At 55.7% G+C, this 15,966-nt stretch overlaps 1 long non-coding RNA gene across 2 annotated transcripts; it reads right to left on the reverse strand.

The window, feature by feature from the left end:
• Nucleotides 1-976: 976 nt before the first annotated feature.
• Nucleotides 977-15,713, reverse strand: LOC134423801 (uncharacterized). 2 transcript variants are annotated; one of them, XR_010029195.1, is made up of 5 exons: nt 15,595-15,713; nt 15,394-15,474; nt 13,720-13,828; nt 9,556-9,677; nt 977-5,048 (listed from the first exon to the last, which is right to left on the reverse strand). It is a non-coding gene; the product is annotated as an uncharacterized LOC134423801 (long non-coding RNA). The 2 variants fall into 2 exon arrangements; XR_010029196.1 differs by having other exon boundaries at nt 15,394-15,514; nt 15,595-15,708.
• Nucleotides 15,714-15,966: the final 253 nt, after the last annotated feature.

Here is a 15,966-nt window from a genome sequence, read left to right on the forward strand (position 1 = left end):
TTCACCCACACATGCCCAGGCCAGGGGCACTCTGCTGTGGGCACAGCCCATCACTTTGGGACAACACAATGACAGATGCTGTTGACTTCGGGACACATTTATGCCCTGTCTGCTGGGTGCTGTGCTGTGGAGAAGGATGGAGAAGCAAAGATATGCAGGGTTGAGGAACTAAGAACAACTCAGGATTGATGATTCCCCAGAGGATGGATGGGCAACTGAGAGGAGCTGTGTTGTAGTGGCATTGCTTGCCCTGCCCTGTAATTTCTTTCCCTGGAAGGGGAAGGAGGATGGAGGAGATGGTGTGTTGGGATGGCAGACCCACTGCTATAAGCACCCTGACACCCACCCTGCTCCTTCACCTCTTACATCTGATCACCCAGTGAAGAAAGGCGGATGTTTTGCAGACATGGTACCCACTGTGCAGCACACCCCAGGTCACCCAGGCACTGGTGTCAGGGCACCAGCCCAAAATTCAACCAGGACAGCTCCCACCCTCCCTGCTGCAGCATCCCTGCTGCCCACTGCAGTTCTGGGTTTGTCCTGTGCAGCCTCCTTCCTTCCAGAGGCCAACTGGACCACTGTGGTGGGAGATGTGGGACCTGGAAACCCGAGAGTAGGCGCAGCTGCCTCTGACTGCTCCGTGTCCTCAGGGCACTGGGCTGTGTTTGCTTTGGCCTGTGCTGCCCCAGCAGCTGCTCAGATGTGCTGGTGATAACACGATTAGCAGTAAATTGGTTAATGCTTTCCCAGCCAGCAGGATGAACGGGGTGCAGAGGCCACCTCCCTGCCACGACCACCGCAGTCCTCTCAGACCCAGAAGTGCTGGGTGCTCTTGGGGACAGTGCTGTCATGTTGGTCCCCCTCATCTGGGAACGGGGAGGGCCTGGGGAGCGAGATTCCTACCCCAGCAATGATACAGTTCAGCGCCTGCACTTCCAGCTGATTTAAAGCAATGTCCAAGTTTATAGAGAATTAGTGAGACTAAGGAACATTATTTTTCTTTATTAGGTTAAAAGGTAAGCAAATACAATCAATCTTGTCATGTATCACAAGATGTCAGCAACTTCCCACCTCAGCCAGAAAATTACCGGCTCCTCGGTGGATTGTGGAATTACATTCATAACCGCAGAAAACAAATATATACGTGTATATTTTAATGAAAACACTGAAGGTTGCTACCTCACATCATCATCACAAATAGGTTACTGCTGAGCTAATTTAATCAACAGCAAAATCCAGGCTGCAGAGGAACCCCCACCTGGAGGAAGATGCAGCCACGTAGGGAGATGAAGGTGTTGGTGAAGGGATCTGCGTGGGGTGGAGTTGGCAAACATGACCCCAAGCCCCAGGCTGGGCTGGTGTCCACAGGGACTCGCTGCCCCAGCCCCAGCCCTGACCCAGATGAGTGCAACCATAATGCTGTGTTCTGCCCCATGCTTTAATGATGGTCTACCCTGTGTTTTGGCCATGGGGACATTTTACAATGGCTGTGTTTTGGCTCAGTTTGGCTTCTTCATTTAACAGCTTCCTAATTCTGTTGCACTCATCCCCATCCTTCCCTTGCCATTCCTGGTTCAGATAACCTTGCTGAGCTCCTCTTGGAGATTAACCAGAGGGAGGGAGCCCATTAGCTGGTCAGAGCTTCAGAGCTGCTGATCAAAGCTAATGAGTTAACCAAGAGGGTGTTGATTTCCAATCTGAGCATTCAGGAGGAGGGACAAGATCTGTCCTTCCCTCTGTCCCATCTCCTGCATGCCACTGCAGTCTGCTGCTCTGACAGTGCAGGATGCTGCCCTCTCCCCTTTCTCCATCCACAGTTCCACCTGGCTCGAGGCCAGCCAGGGGAGAGGTAAGAGGAAAGCCCTTTTGAGCTGGGAAGACACAAATAATCATTGTAATGATGACTGGTAGGACTCTGAGCTGCCTGCCAAGATTATGAGCTGTTCAGACAGCCCGAAGAGCAGCGAGGCTGGAAGTCACCTGGCGAGCACGGGGTTGTCCACGGCGGTGGCGGGGCAGAGGCCAGGGGATGTGGAGAGGCGAGCAGGAGCAGGGGGCCGGAGCCTTTCCTGCCTGGCAGGATGAGGGATGTGGCCCAGCAGGGCCAGTCCCACAGTCACGGGCACAGTGCCATGAAGGAAGCTGTGTGTGCTGGCCCGCACGGCCAAGGGCTGCTCCTGCCCCGTGTGTGACCCTGCATTTGCCCTGCTGTCCCCATGCAAGGGCAGCTGGGTGACAGTTCATCCAGTGCCAGTGACTGCTGCTAAACACAAAGCGGTGCCCTCCTCACTCTGCAAAGGGCAGCACTGAATCATCCCCTTTTGCAGCTCCAGGTCCCCAACTCCAATGTGTCCCCATGCCATTCCAAAGCAAAAATATTTGGTGGCACTCAGCAAGGTCCCCCAGCCTGGAGGCAGTAGGAGGAGAGGGGTGGCCCAGGCAAGGGCAGTTGTTCTCTTGGTGGGAGGGGATGTGGTGGTGTCTTCTCAGTCCAGAACACTGCACTCTCCAAGATCTGATGTGCAGGGGAGGTGATGATGGCAATGCTGTCCCCTGTCACTGCGGCATGGTGCCTTGCCCCTGAGGTGTTCGTGGGCAGGCAGTCTTGGATTTGTATCATTCTGGGAGATGATCTGCACACAAAGCTGGTAAGTCCCTCATACCCAGTCAAGTCACTGTCTGTCCCTCTCCTACCCAGCTGCCCACAGAACCATGCTGTGAGGTCTCTGTCACCTCTGTTACCTCTGTCACCTCTGTCATCTCTGTCACCCAGCAGGAGGGACCAGGTTTCCCCAGCATTTATTCTCCAAACCTGCCAAGGGAGCCCAGCCATACATCCTGAGGATAACACAGGCAGCCTGAGTCTTGTCTGGCAGAGTCACCACTGCACTCCAGATCCTGCTGAGTGCCCAGCCCGTGGTGACAGGGACCATAAAACATTTGTGTGGCAGTGCTGAGGGCTGGCTGGCTGCCTCCTTTGGACTGTCCCCAGTTCAGAAGCACCCAGGCTTGCCCAGGTTGCTCAAGGCTCCTCTGGGAGCTCTGGTTCAGCTCCTGTGCACTGCAGGGAAGCTGTGGCAGCTCAGAGCTGCAGAATTACTGAGGTGGCACCACTTGTTGCTTGCCCAGATGATGTTGGCTGACAGCTGCTGTGCACACACTGATACTCCACAGAATTGGCAGCAGGATGCTGTCTGTTCCTGCCTGGAGTTTGCCTGCACCACCTGCTGCCCACTGGACAACGATGACTTCAGTGTGCAGAGCCCAGGTGCAGGTGTGCCCCAGTATCATGGGGCACAGCCACCATGCTGAACAGCATGCCCAGGGAAGCTGAAACGTGTGCAGGCAAAAATACACAAAGTGCAGCCCCCGGCACATGGTGGCACATACAGAACCCCTCAGCCTCAAGCTGGACTCCTCCACCTCAGCCCAGGGCTTTCAGATGAACCCAAACACCTTTAAAAAGGGTTTTCCAGCAGGACATGGGCAGGAGGGCCACGGTGAGCCGGCTGTCCTGGTGCTGCAGGCGCCCTGCATCCGCAGCCACGGCGTGTGTGCAGCCCCAGCCCGCCCTCATTTATCTCCCCTCCAAATTGTGAATGAACGAACTTTCTCCCAGAATAAATAACCATCGCTCAAAAGTTATTTTAGGGCTGGTCTCGGTCGCTGGAGTTTCCGCGCCTGCCGAGGCCCATCACATTGTTTTCTGCTGCTTTCCTTGGCACGGCCCCAGTCCAGGGTTCAGAAGTTATTACTATAAAAGTCAAATTGCTTTGAGGGGGGGAGGCTGGGGGAGGCAGGGTCGGTGGAGGGAGAGGGGATGGGATTCCTGGAAAGTCTCCAGCCAGGGATAATTGGAGCTGTGCGGGGTTGGACCAGTCCCCGCCGTGCTCGGGGGAGCGTTTCACCTGGCCGCTGGCCAGCGGAGCCAAGGCAAGGAGGAGGAGGAGGGCTGGGTTATTGCAGGCACAGGCCCCCTGAAATACGGTGCTGCTGGGGGGGATTCCTGGGGGCCCCCAGGCTCATTCCTTGCCATCTCCTGGAGAGCCCTTGCCCATCCTCCTCCTTGCGGCCCCTTGAACCTGCGCTCGCCCCACTTCCATTTATGCTGGTTATTTCCCCATCTACAACACTAATTACTTTCCTGCCTTTGCACTGAGGATTGCCTTAAGCCCTGAAATATTAATGTTTAATTTCCCTTCTAAAACTTCCTCTTTCAGTGTTTGCCACTACAACTTGGTAAATTTTGGCCATCCATAAAAGCAAATGTTCTGACCCTTCACACAGGCACTGTACCCAGTCGCAGTAAAGCTGGTGATGAGATACCAGTTCCCATCCTGAATGAAGCAGCATCACCCGCAATCCTTTGGGCTCTTTTCCCACACCCTCTGTAGTCAAGGGTTGCCCTGGACCTTCCCAACAGGGCAGGAGCAGCTCATGGATGTGGGATCTCAGCAGGGATGTCCTCTCCCAGGGCGTCCTTGTGGGATTGTGCCCTGGCTGCTGTGTCCCAAATCCTTTGATCTAAACTTGATGCTTTTTTTCCCCTTTTAAAATTATTTCTGTGAATGGTCATGCTGATGTGTCCATGCAACCTCATTAGGATTCAGTTTGCTCTCTCCTTTCCTGCAGGCAGCCTTATTTTTATTATTCCCATTATTTAAGGTTGACCTTACAGCAATGACCAGCATCCTCCTGGCAGACAGGGCTGTGTCTGTGCTGGCCCTTCCAACCTGCACCCCAGAGACCTGCCCCGGGGTGCCCCTCACCCTGAAGCTGGCACCCCAAATCCACCACAGCCCACAGTGCTGGGGAAGCAGTGCAAACACCCTGCAGCCAGGATTCATGGGCTGGAAGCAGGCAGGAACAGCCAGGAGATAAGAAGTGGCTCAGCTTTGATACGCGCAGCTCGTACGCCTGCAGCAAAATCATCAGACAGGGGCATCCACTGAGCGAGGTGACTGCTGGGCTTCCAGGGACAGGGAGCAGGCACAGGAGGGTTACCTGGCAGCAGGATGTGACAGCAGGAGATGTGACCTGTGGAGGCACTTCAGAGAGGACATCTTCATGGAATCACTGATGGGAACAGCCCAGAGTTGTCATCATCCCACTGGCACTCCAGCCCAGCTCAGCTACAATGGCATGGGCATTGTGGCACATCCCCAACCCCCTCCCTGCCCCATCTCCTGCCAGGATGATGAAATATTGCCCTACCTGTGATGCTCAGAGTGAGCAAATATAAAAGCATTAATGGAGTAGTAAGAAGAAAAATGTGAGGAAAGGAGAGGAGAGTAAGCAGAGTGAATCTCAGCTCCATGGCAGCTGGGAGACAGGCAAGGCACTCTGCCCTATGCACCTGGGACCTCACTGCCTGAGGACATGTGGAAAACCCCTGTCCCAGGGCTGCAGAGTTGCCATTCCACACCTACCATGACCCTGCACAACCCCCCAGGCCCAGCTGGTGGGGCAAGTCTCTGCTTCTTGCAGGTAAAATTGTCCCTGGGGCCACATCCAGGTGGGCTGGTGGGTGAGGTGGGCTCCTGGCTCCTTTGTACACTTTTTCCACCTAACCTTTCATGTTAGAGAATCATAGAATGGTTTGAGTGGGACCTTTAAATGCCATCTAGTCCAACCCCCTTGCCATGGGCAGGGGGATCTTCAGCCAATTCAGGTATTCAGAGCCCCATGCAGCCAGGCCTTCCAGGGTTGGGGCATTCACCACCTCTCTGGGCAGCCTCTATCAGTGTTTTACCATCCCCAATGGAAAAAAACTCACTCTTTTTGTTGAATCTAAATTGCCCCTCTTTCAGTCCAAACCCATTGTCCCTTGTCCTGTCCCTTTTCACCCCCAGCTGTGAACCCCTGCCACCCCACCGCCCCTCTCCTGCAGTCGCTGTCCACCAGGCATGGCTGGTTCCTTCTCTATCCCCTCCCTAATGGATCTGACAGCTGCTCCCTGCACTGGGCCAGGTTTCAGTTTCCCCACGCTGAGGTTTTCTTGCACAGTCTGTTGCAAAGCAAGAGCCAGGCTCGTCTCGGCCGGGCGATGCTCCCGGCCACGGCCCTGCTGCCAGGTGGGTCACCCTGCTGGCCCCTCGTGGTCCTCACCAGCACGCTGGGGACAGGAAGGAAGGAGCAGAGTCGTAGGAATCCGATTATGAACTGAGCAATAGCACGTGCGGAAGAGCCTGTGGGGAAGGGGCTTCCAGGGCTATTTTCGCCCAACGAAAGTTGCAATTAATTTGCGGAGGAAGTCGCTCGGCATTAAGGAACCCTCCAGGCAGAGTCCGGACCCAGGGACACACATCCCATTATTTTCTCGTTTAAAAACCATCTCGGTGGTGGCGGGGGCTGCTCCCCCCAGGCTGGCGCTAACGGGGAGCCGGGGGGGAGCTGGGGAAGGGGGGAGCTGGCTCTGGAGGGGCAGGCGTGTTTGGAGAGGGAGAGGGAGCTGAAATTAACCTTGGAAAGCATTCAAATTAGACTGTGTAATAAGAGACCCACTTCTCTGGGTAAATTTGTTAGGATTAGGGCTCACTGAGCTGTTGAGGAGAATTCAGCATGGCTCAGAGCCAGGACGAAATGAAGCTCCTGGCTTGGTCGGCTGCGGGAAAGTCCAGGCTAATGGGCTTTGGTTCAAACTTTGATAGGAAAAAAATCCAGGAACAAAGGCACTAATTCTTCCAAAAGCCCCAAAATCTCAGTTTATACATTTCTGTTTATGTTCATTCATAATAGATATACACAGCTGTTCTTATCATTCATATTCAAATTCCATATGCATCCTTAGCAGTTAGTACTCCTGCCTCAAAAAAAAAAAAAAAAAGCCATGTGGAAGATTAAAGAAAACTGAAAAACAACCTGTCTTGGGGTGTGAATTCTCCCAGCATCCGTGTCTGACATCAGGTCCTTGCACTGGGGTCCAGCCTTGGGACAGAGGAGGAGCCCACTACCAGCACGGGCATTTTAAAAAGGGACTTTTTTGAGTCTCTTTGTCACCTGCCACAGACCACCCATCTGCTGAGCTTTCTCTGCTCTGGGCAGGGAGGTGGCTGGCTGGGGTTCACCCTGTGCCACCAGTCCTGGCACCCACCAACACGCCCATGGCTTCCCCAGTGATATTCTGTAAGGATGAGCCCCACCTGCTCCCCATGGGGGGCATCTGTGCCTACACTGCCCTGGGTGAACAGAAGGGAACTTTTCCAAATTCCATGGTTATAAGCTAAAAAAGCCCCAAACCAGCCAAAACTGAAACAATGATTTTATGTTATTTGGTTTTCTAAAAAATATTCTCTGTCTCACATTCCAGAGGATCTCTCCTTGCTTCCTTTAAAAATTATCCCTGGAGTAAGGACCAAAAGAAAAAATAATACATTTAAATCTGGGTATCTCACAGAATATTTGCATCTTAAACCTTATTTTTTGATCCCTGGAATTTGCTCTTATGGACAAATCTAGTGCTGTTGAGTAAAGCTCATTAGTAAGAACGATCTGCTAGAACGAGCAGCAGGGACACAGATAGCACAGATACTTGAAGTGTTGTCACTGGGTTTCAGAGTTAATCCTGCTGAGAAGTTCCCCTCTCAACTCGGAGCTGTTGTTCTGCACATCCATGACACTGCTATTGATTCTTAGGATTATTAAGGAAGGCTGGGACTCCATCCCTGTGCAGTGGGTGTGTAACCCGTGGTACCTCAGTGCGGACAGCAGGAGCAGCAGCAGTGGCACCAGGCGGCTGCAACAGCCCCTGACCCTCCTCCTCCTCCTCCTCCTCACCTCTGGCGGTGCCCAGGTGAGATGCAGGTTCTGGCCTGGCAGGGACATGGCCTGAGCCGTCCTGGGCAGCTCTAACCCGTGCTCCAAAGCCAGGAGGGGGTGACAGGCCCTGCGGAGCAGCGTGCTGCTGCTGTATTTACATTCCAGCCTAAATTGGCTTCTCGTCTGGTCTCTCAGGCATCCTGTCCCCGTCCTCTCCTGCTGCACATCCCCCCGCTGCCACAGCCCCTCCGTCTGCTTGAAATATCCTTTAATCGGGAGCTGCTCATGTCTTACAGCAGCAGGGGACTGTCAGCCTGGGGACAGGGGACAACCCCAGCAGACCGGACAGGGGCCTGTCCCCTGTGCTGTGCCCAGCATGGTTTGTGGTGCCTGGGAGTGCACATGATTGTACCAGTTCCTTCCCCTGTGCCATCCTCACACCCAGGGCACAGCTTTAACATCTGCCCAGGACGTGTCCCTACTCAGGCAGTGCTTGGGTGCCTGTGAGACGTGAGGGGAGGCAGCATCCCGAGAAGGAAAGATCCCCTGTGGGCTGCAGAAGGCAGGCCAGAGGAGTAGAAAGCAGGCTCACCCAGCCGTCTTTCATTTCATGAACAAACACATGAGGACCTGGAAGCAATAAATCCAGAGCTTGGACTACAAAACCAAACACGGCTGCAGCTCCCTCTTGGAATAGGAAAGTGGGAGGAAGAGGGCAGCCACAAAGCCAGCTGAGGAGCACAGGCACCGTGCCCCCTCCTGAAACCACCGGGATGCTTTAAAGGGACTGCTTCAGGGCACTCTGGCCAAAAATGTGTTCCCAAAAAGCTGTGAGGGCTGGTTCCTTTGCGCTGTCAGTCACTGTGCCCCAGGGATGCAGAGAGCATTCTTGGAAGCAGCCTGGACTGGCAGGTCCCAGGGTGAGCAGCTGTCCCTCACCCAGCTGGGAGCAGCAGGCGCAGAGCCCAGGGGTGCAGGGGTGCACTGGGAGCAGCAGGAGCAGAGCCCAGGGGTGCAGGGGTGCACTGGGAGCACAGGTACCCTCGGATGCACAGCATCACCCACACCCCACGCTCCTGCAGCAGCCAGGGCCCCTCGGGGGTGTGGGTCACGGGTGCTGTGCCAGTGGGTGCTGTCCTGGCTGCTGCCCCGATGTGGAGCTGCCCTGGGGGTGCTGCTGTGGGAGGGGGCTGCCCTGAGCTGCTCTGTGGGCAGGGAACCCCAGCAGGCAGTTCCCAGGCTGGGTGCTCCCTGCCCATGGCTGCAGCGTGGTACCCGGTGTTCGGGATGACTCCCACCTCACAGTGCTCCCTGGAAATACAGATGGGAGCTGTTGTTCACCCAGTCCAGCTATCTCACTCCTGCTGCCAAGCTCCCCACTGTCCCACTCCCATCCTGCACCCAGAGGTGAGCATTTGTGTTGCTGGCCCTGCCAAGACCCTCGGGCTCACCTGCCTGTGCAGAGGGAAGGACAGGTGTGTGCCCAGGCTGTCAGCACTGCCCCCAAACCAACAGAACTCACTTTAGGAATCCCTGATTCCCATGTAGCTGGGGACATCCCACCCTGGAGACTCGGGGAGTCCTGCTCCATCGGGCTGGAGACCCAGGGAGGAAGAGGAGAAGAGGATGGAGAAGTGACAGCACAACCAATGGGCAGTGCAAGCCATTAGTGGGATCCCTGGCCAAGTCTGCGCTCCCCCAAGGTCAGCCTGCAGTAATCCCAGCTTTTCCCACATCCCTGCCAGGTACAGGGGCAGACTGGGTGCCCACCAGCTCCCTCCCCAGGGCTGCACTCACCTGACTCGATGATCTTACAGGTGATCTTTTCCAACCTGGATGATTCTATTACTTCCCCTGGCAGCCGGGGAAGCTGCAGCAGCATCGGAGCTGCCTTCTCCTTCCAGCATTCGGGCAAACTGCTATTTGTAAAACAAAGGTGAAAACATCAAATCAGATGGATGAGTCAGAGGAGAAGTTCAAAAAGCGGGGAGCGCGGGGAAGGGGAGAAGCAGCATCTCCATCTCCCCTCCCACCTGCCAGCAGGCAGCAGGCAGGCAGGGAGCAGGCTGCCTCGCCTGCTGGCAGCACATCACGGCTTCAAAGGGGCGCACATCGGATCGGCAGCAGCCGGGGATGCACCGAGCAAGCGCTTAGCGGGGAAAGGAGATGGCTCCGATAAGCCAACGTGTGAACTCCCAGGTTTAAATTAACTAATGACTTCAGATGCTGCCGATAGTCTGCAGGGGATGGGGAGGAGTGATTTATGGGAGAAGATTAAACAGACTAATTAGGCCAGCTTTACCACTTAGGAGTTACCCAGCCAGGTTGGGGGCTGTGCCAAGGAGGACCCACTGTGCCCCAGCCTTGTGAGGAAGGATGGGGAGCAACTCCAGATCCCCTCAGTCCCCTCCATCCCCCCAAAAGCCACAGGTGCTCTGGCAGCCTCCCTGGAGCATCCCTGGGTGCAGGAGATCCCACCATGCACCCACCGTGCCCACAGCTCCTGCTCTCAGCTGCAGACATGGGACACTTGTGGACTCTCCTCTGCTGCATGACCTGAACCTCCCCAGGGCTTCCCAGCCAGAACTGAGGGTCCAGGGTCTGCTTGACCCCTGCTGCTTTATGGCCACAGGACAGGCACTAACATGGACCAGGCACCACAGCTGCCAGGCCTCTGGGGTGAAGTGCAAGGTCAACAGAACTCACACCAAGGTTCTTTCAAACCCCAGTTGCATGCATGCCAAGAATCAGTGATTTCCAGTGGCTGGGCAGGCACTGAGCTCAGCCCTGCCCTGCACCAACTCACTGCTCTCACGTGTAAGGAGCTGCCGTGGTCTCAGCCAGGAGAGCTTTTTATCACGTTATGGGAAAGCACTTGGAGTTTCCTTTTCCAGGAGCCCTGGATATAATAAAAAGGCCTCCTCAGGCTTCAAAGCAGGAGGATTTTCATTGCTTCCTGGGCCAAGAACAAAGCACCATTGAGCACAGCCAACAGTTGTTGTCTCTGTCCCTTGATGTGCATCAAGCATCCCGTTCTCAGGCTTGGAGGGCTCGGTTCACAGGGATGGAGACAGGTTCATCCACAGCCATTGCTCTGGACCAGGAGCACTCTGAGACAGGTTTGCCCCCTTAAATCATCCTAGTTTCACCATGAGCTGCCAGGGTGGCCATGGGCAAGGCATGAGGAGTGCTGGTGGCCTGACCCCGGGGCTGGCAACACTTCCCCATCCACTCACTTGGTACCTGCGAGACAACAGGGCTCTGCTGGAGTGCAGAACGTGGTTTTCAGCAGGGTTTGAATGCATGACTGTGTAAATAACACAGAGGTACCATGAAAACAGCTGTTTCCATGTTAAAATGGAAATTTAACAGAGTGACAAGCAGGAGCTGCAGGGGATGCAGCATGAGCTTCCTCCAGGAACCCACACAAGTCGCAGCTTAGTGCTGGGGCACGAACTTCCCACCATGTCCAAAGCCCAGCCCTGGGGTGATGCTTGCCCAGAGCAGTTCAGGGAACTTCCTGCCCCTTGCCCCAGGGCACCCACAGAGAGCTGGAGCCCTGCTTTCAGCCTGCCACCTCCAGCACTGTGACATGCCAGGGACAGGCAGCTGGGGACATTTCCCAGACGCCTTTGGAGAAACAGGAGCTCCTTGTCACTGCTATCAGCATGAAGCTCTTGGGCCCTTCCCCTGCCCACGCTGGGTCTGGGATGGGTTTCCTGGAGCTCTTTGTCATCAGTGCATGGGGACTGGCTGGGGAGGGCTCTGCCTGGCTTGGTGCCACCAGTCCCATTGCTGGAAATGAGGTTCTGGGAGAAGAAATTTCTGGTGTCCCCATGGCTCCTGCGTGCAATGCAAAGAGCCAGGCCAAGCAAGGCTGTGGCGGTTTCATGAGCCCCCGCCTGCTCCCCACTGCCAGCCCATGCTCTGTTTTAACCACCTCACCCCACTTCCCTGAGAAACAATAAACCTCCATGTTTGTGCAGAGACAGGACAGTTGACATGGGAGGGGAAAAAAAAGAAAGGAATAAAAAGTCAGGGGAAAAAGCCTGGGCCCATGATGTCCCACAAACACCACACCGTTGTGGCTGCCTGTGAGCTGCTTCAGCTGTGCACAGCATCACTGGCAAGAAATTACTCACTGCACAATATTTTTGTTTCCCCAAACCATCAATGAATTATTTAGGCATCTCTAGCAGTTACATGGAGAATGATCAACCGCTGCTCAGTGTGGGCTGTCTCAGTGCCTGCCAGGGAGCAGCTTTTGGGAAAGCAGCCCCATTGTCATGATGCTCCACGTGCCTGGTCAGAGCCATGGCACTGCAGAGCTCTCTGCGGTGCTGCCAGCAGGGCAAAGAACATCATCTCTCCCTACAGCCAGGAGCAGGAGCTTTGTTCCAGAGCTGGAGGAGTGCAGTTCACCTGCTCCGCCTCCCCAGCCTGTTCCTCCCTGCGACGTGCTCCAGGCACCTGCCCAGTGCCAAAACCGTGGAGAAACCCAGCCCTGATTTGTAATGTGTGAAGGTAATCCAGTGCTGGAGCAAACTGCTGCACTGAGTCACAGCAAACCTTGGCTACCTGCTAATGAACCTGGGCCTGGGATGTCTGAGAGCTGCAGAGAGAGCCCTGGCTGTGCAGACAGGAGAGCTCTGGCTGCTGCCGGCTGCAGACATGAAACTTCACCAGGGTGATGCCTATCCCTGACAGAACAGCCCCTGCCAACACACACACGTGCTCAAAGTGTCTCACTGACTCAGTGCAGCCTCCTGGAGCACGGAATCACTTCACATCCTGCCCTAGCACCACCAGGCACAGGCTGGAGGCTCCTGAACCTGGGCAAGCACCAGGCGAGGAGATATTCCCAGCTACTCCAAGAAATACCTGTAATCCTGCAGATAAATGCACCCAATGTGGAGCAGTGAGGGGATAAAAGCACTCTCTAAGAAAACCTCAGAAGGACAAAAGTCCTTTCATAAAATCGCTCTTCCTTGTTGGAAAGGCACACGGTGAGGATGGACTGCTGCTGCTCTGAGGGTGAGCACTGCCTTGCCTGTGCCTCACTGCTGAAAGATGTGGGAGCTAATGGGAGAACCAGGGAGCCTGTAGGGCTCTCTGCCCTGTAGCTAAGGAGGAAGGTTGTGTTTTAAAGGCAAAATCCCCAGTAAGGGATGGGAAGCCCTGCTCCTTGCTGTCTCTTTTCTGTCAGTATAGTCAACAGGCTACTGATGCCAGGGGGGACACTGGTCCTTAGGAATCACAAAGAGGCTCTCGGGGCTTTCAGCTCAGCTGTAAAGCCTCTTCATCCCTTCCCTCTCTCACTCTCACACCCAGTTTAGAGCCTCTGCCACAAACCCATCTTTAGGCTCATCCTGGACAGGCTGGAGGCTGCATGGGTGTCTGGGTGGGGGTCAGCCTCTCCAGCCACCGTGGATGTTGTCCCACAGCAGAGCCTGCATCCCTGCTGGCAGCCCCCAGCCATGCATCTCTCACAACACTTTGCCTTCTCCCCTTTCTCCAGCTAAGCCCCCTGCATGGCCTCAGTTACTGGCAAAGGTTCTCACAGACCATGGCTGCTTATGCCCTTCTCAGACCTGGGGATATCACCTGCTTCCAGCTCCTGAATGATGTCCAAATTCTCTTGCTCATGGTTTCACAGCTGCCTGATGCCTCAGCCATCCCCAGCCTCCCTAGCTCATGGCATCCCCAGCATTCCATGAGCTTGGCACGGTCCTGGCCCAAGGTCCCCAGTTGGTCTTTTATCTTCTGAATTACTTCCCCTGTGCTGAAGGATGGGGCAGAAAGAGCTGAGGTGTACAGGTGAGGGTGGATCTGGAATCCATGCAAGCCTGACTCTGTCAATGCCTGGGTGCTCAGCCACTGCAATTTCCAGAGGAGAGTCCCCTCCCCAGAGAAACCACTCAGCCCACTTTGGCTGCTCCTGGGTTTGGCAGAGCACCTCACCTGGGCTCCATGGCTTGGGCAGTTAGACCTTTTCCATGCCCCACAGCTCCCTGGCACTGGTTCCTCTGATGTCTCGGCACTGAGAGCTGAGAGCTGGAGGGAGGGAGCCCTGTAAATGAGAGGGAGTTTGCAGGCATCACTGCAGGCCCAGCTTCCCCTCCCTCATCCCCAGCCCCAGTGCGCGGGCCTCGCCTGCAGCGGGGCCCCAGAGCAGAGGAACACACGCTTTTTGTCAGGGCTGCTCTCCTCATGTTTATTTCCCTTTGCCGTGGGAGCAATTTCCCCTTCCCACACAGGCAGCTCTGGCCGTGGCCGTGGGGATGGGGCCGGCGCTGCCCCTGGCAGGGCCGGGTGGGACGCGGGCCGTATCTCATCCGCTGGCATGCAGCACGCAGCGCCTGCAGGAAACATATGTCACTGCTTAAACTGATCGTGAAAGCTTCAATCACTTCCTTATGGCGGAGCCGGGCTGCATTCATACCAGCAGCCAGCATCTCCTGCCTTTCCTGTGAGTGGGAGCAGCCCCCGGGCCTGTGGGGTGCTCCCCTGCCTCGGTGCTCCCCTGTCCCCACGGGCGGCTCCACAGGGAGCTGTGAAACTCCATCCGGGAAAACAAACCGCTTCTTGTCAGCACCTTGTTACCTCCCTAAGATGCTCCCCTCTGCCTGCAAACCTGCCCTGCAGGAAACTCAGGGGTGGAGCCCTCCCCAGATTCACAGTCCAGCCCCAGGCTCCCTCCAGCGTGCTTGCAGGGTGCACAGCTGCTGTGTTTGGGGCACCCTGTGCTTGCTGGCAGCACATGGCCACAGCCCAGAACAGTCTCACTGGTCCCCAACCCCTCACTGACCCCTGGGAGAGCCTTGGAGGAGTTCAGTGCATCTCATGGGCATCAGCTGTACTTGGAGTACGGGATCCCCCAACTCTGCCTGTCCCCAAGGAGCTTCATACAAAGCTGGTCTCTTGGTCCTGGTCTCTTGGAGCAATGTCCTTTGGGGGGATGTCAATCACACACTCTCTCCTGGTCCACTGATGGGATTCTGAAAGCCCCCAGTGTCAATAAAGCAGATACCACAGCTGGCCCCCAGGCCCATCCCCTGCAGCAGGGCCCAGGGCTGCCCAGAGGGTCCCTCCCCCCAGACGTGGGTAGGTGTTGGTGAGACGATGCATCATCATCATCATCATCATCATCATCACAGCGTCTCTACCCTCACGCTCAGTTTTCTCCCGTGGGCTGGAAGTTGCTTTTTTTGGAAGAGATGCAGGCAGGAAATCTCACATGGGCTTTGGTGATGAGACTGGCGGCTGCACTCATCCGAGCCTGGCAGATGAGGAGGAGATGCTGGCAGCCAGGCCAGCCTGGCCATGGGTGCTGTTGTGATGGCAGACTACCTGCCAAAGAGCTCCCCCGGATTCTCTGCTGCCACCCTGCCTTGCCCAGGGGTTCCCCTGGCTCCCCCCGTCTCCCTGCAGTCTCCAGCCACCTCCGCAACACCTCTTGCCTGGATGGAGGGGAGCACTTGACAATAACATCTTCCTTATGTGCCTGCAACAACAGCCAAAATACTTGGCCTTCCCTGGGATTGCGTTTCAGTCAAATGCCCACACCCTCACGAAAGGAAAGAGCAAGACAAGAGTGTTATTTCTACAAACACAAACACCCAAAGAGCTCCTCACCTGCTGGAAACGAGGGCACACAGGCTGGTGCCATGTCTGTGCAGCTCCCACCTCCCCAAGCTCTGCTCACCAAGACTTCACCTGGAACAGCCAGTTTGCTCAGGACAGTCCTCCTGCCTCCCTGCTTGGAAGCAGCACCATTCCTGGAGCCTTGCCCGCTGCTCAGACCCAGCTCCCTGCCGCAGGATCACGTTTGCTTACCCAAAGCACCTTCTGCTTGTGAAGGACAAGAACCAAATCCCAGCTCGATCTCACTTGTGTGATCCCTCTGGGTGCCTCTACTCCCGGACCATGCGCTGTGTGAGCAGCCCTGGTTCTGTCAGTATTGGCAAATCCAATCCCAGGCAGAGAGGTGCCTCCTGCTCATTAAGGAAGGGAGTAGTACCTGACAGAACCCTCCCTACCCACCCCTGCAAGCCACCCTTGGGACGCTGTGCAACACATGTGGCAGCAAACCCGTCCCCTGGGTGGCCGCAGCCTTGCCTGAGAGCCTGGAGCCACCAGGGCTCTGCCAGAGCCTGTGCCTGCCCCAGGCAAGAGGTGGGGTGGCTGCAGCCTTATTCCACTGCTGCG

This window comes from Melospiza melodia, chromosome 12 (assembly GCF_035770615.1).
Source record: "Melospiza melodia melodia isolate bMelMel2 chromosome 12, bMelMel2.pri, whole genome shotgun sequence".
NCBI classification, from domain to species: Eukaryota; Metazoa; Chordata; class Aves; order Passeriformes; family Passerellidae; genus Melospiza; species Melospiza melodia.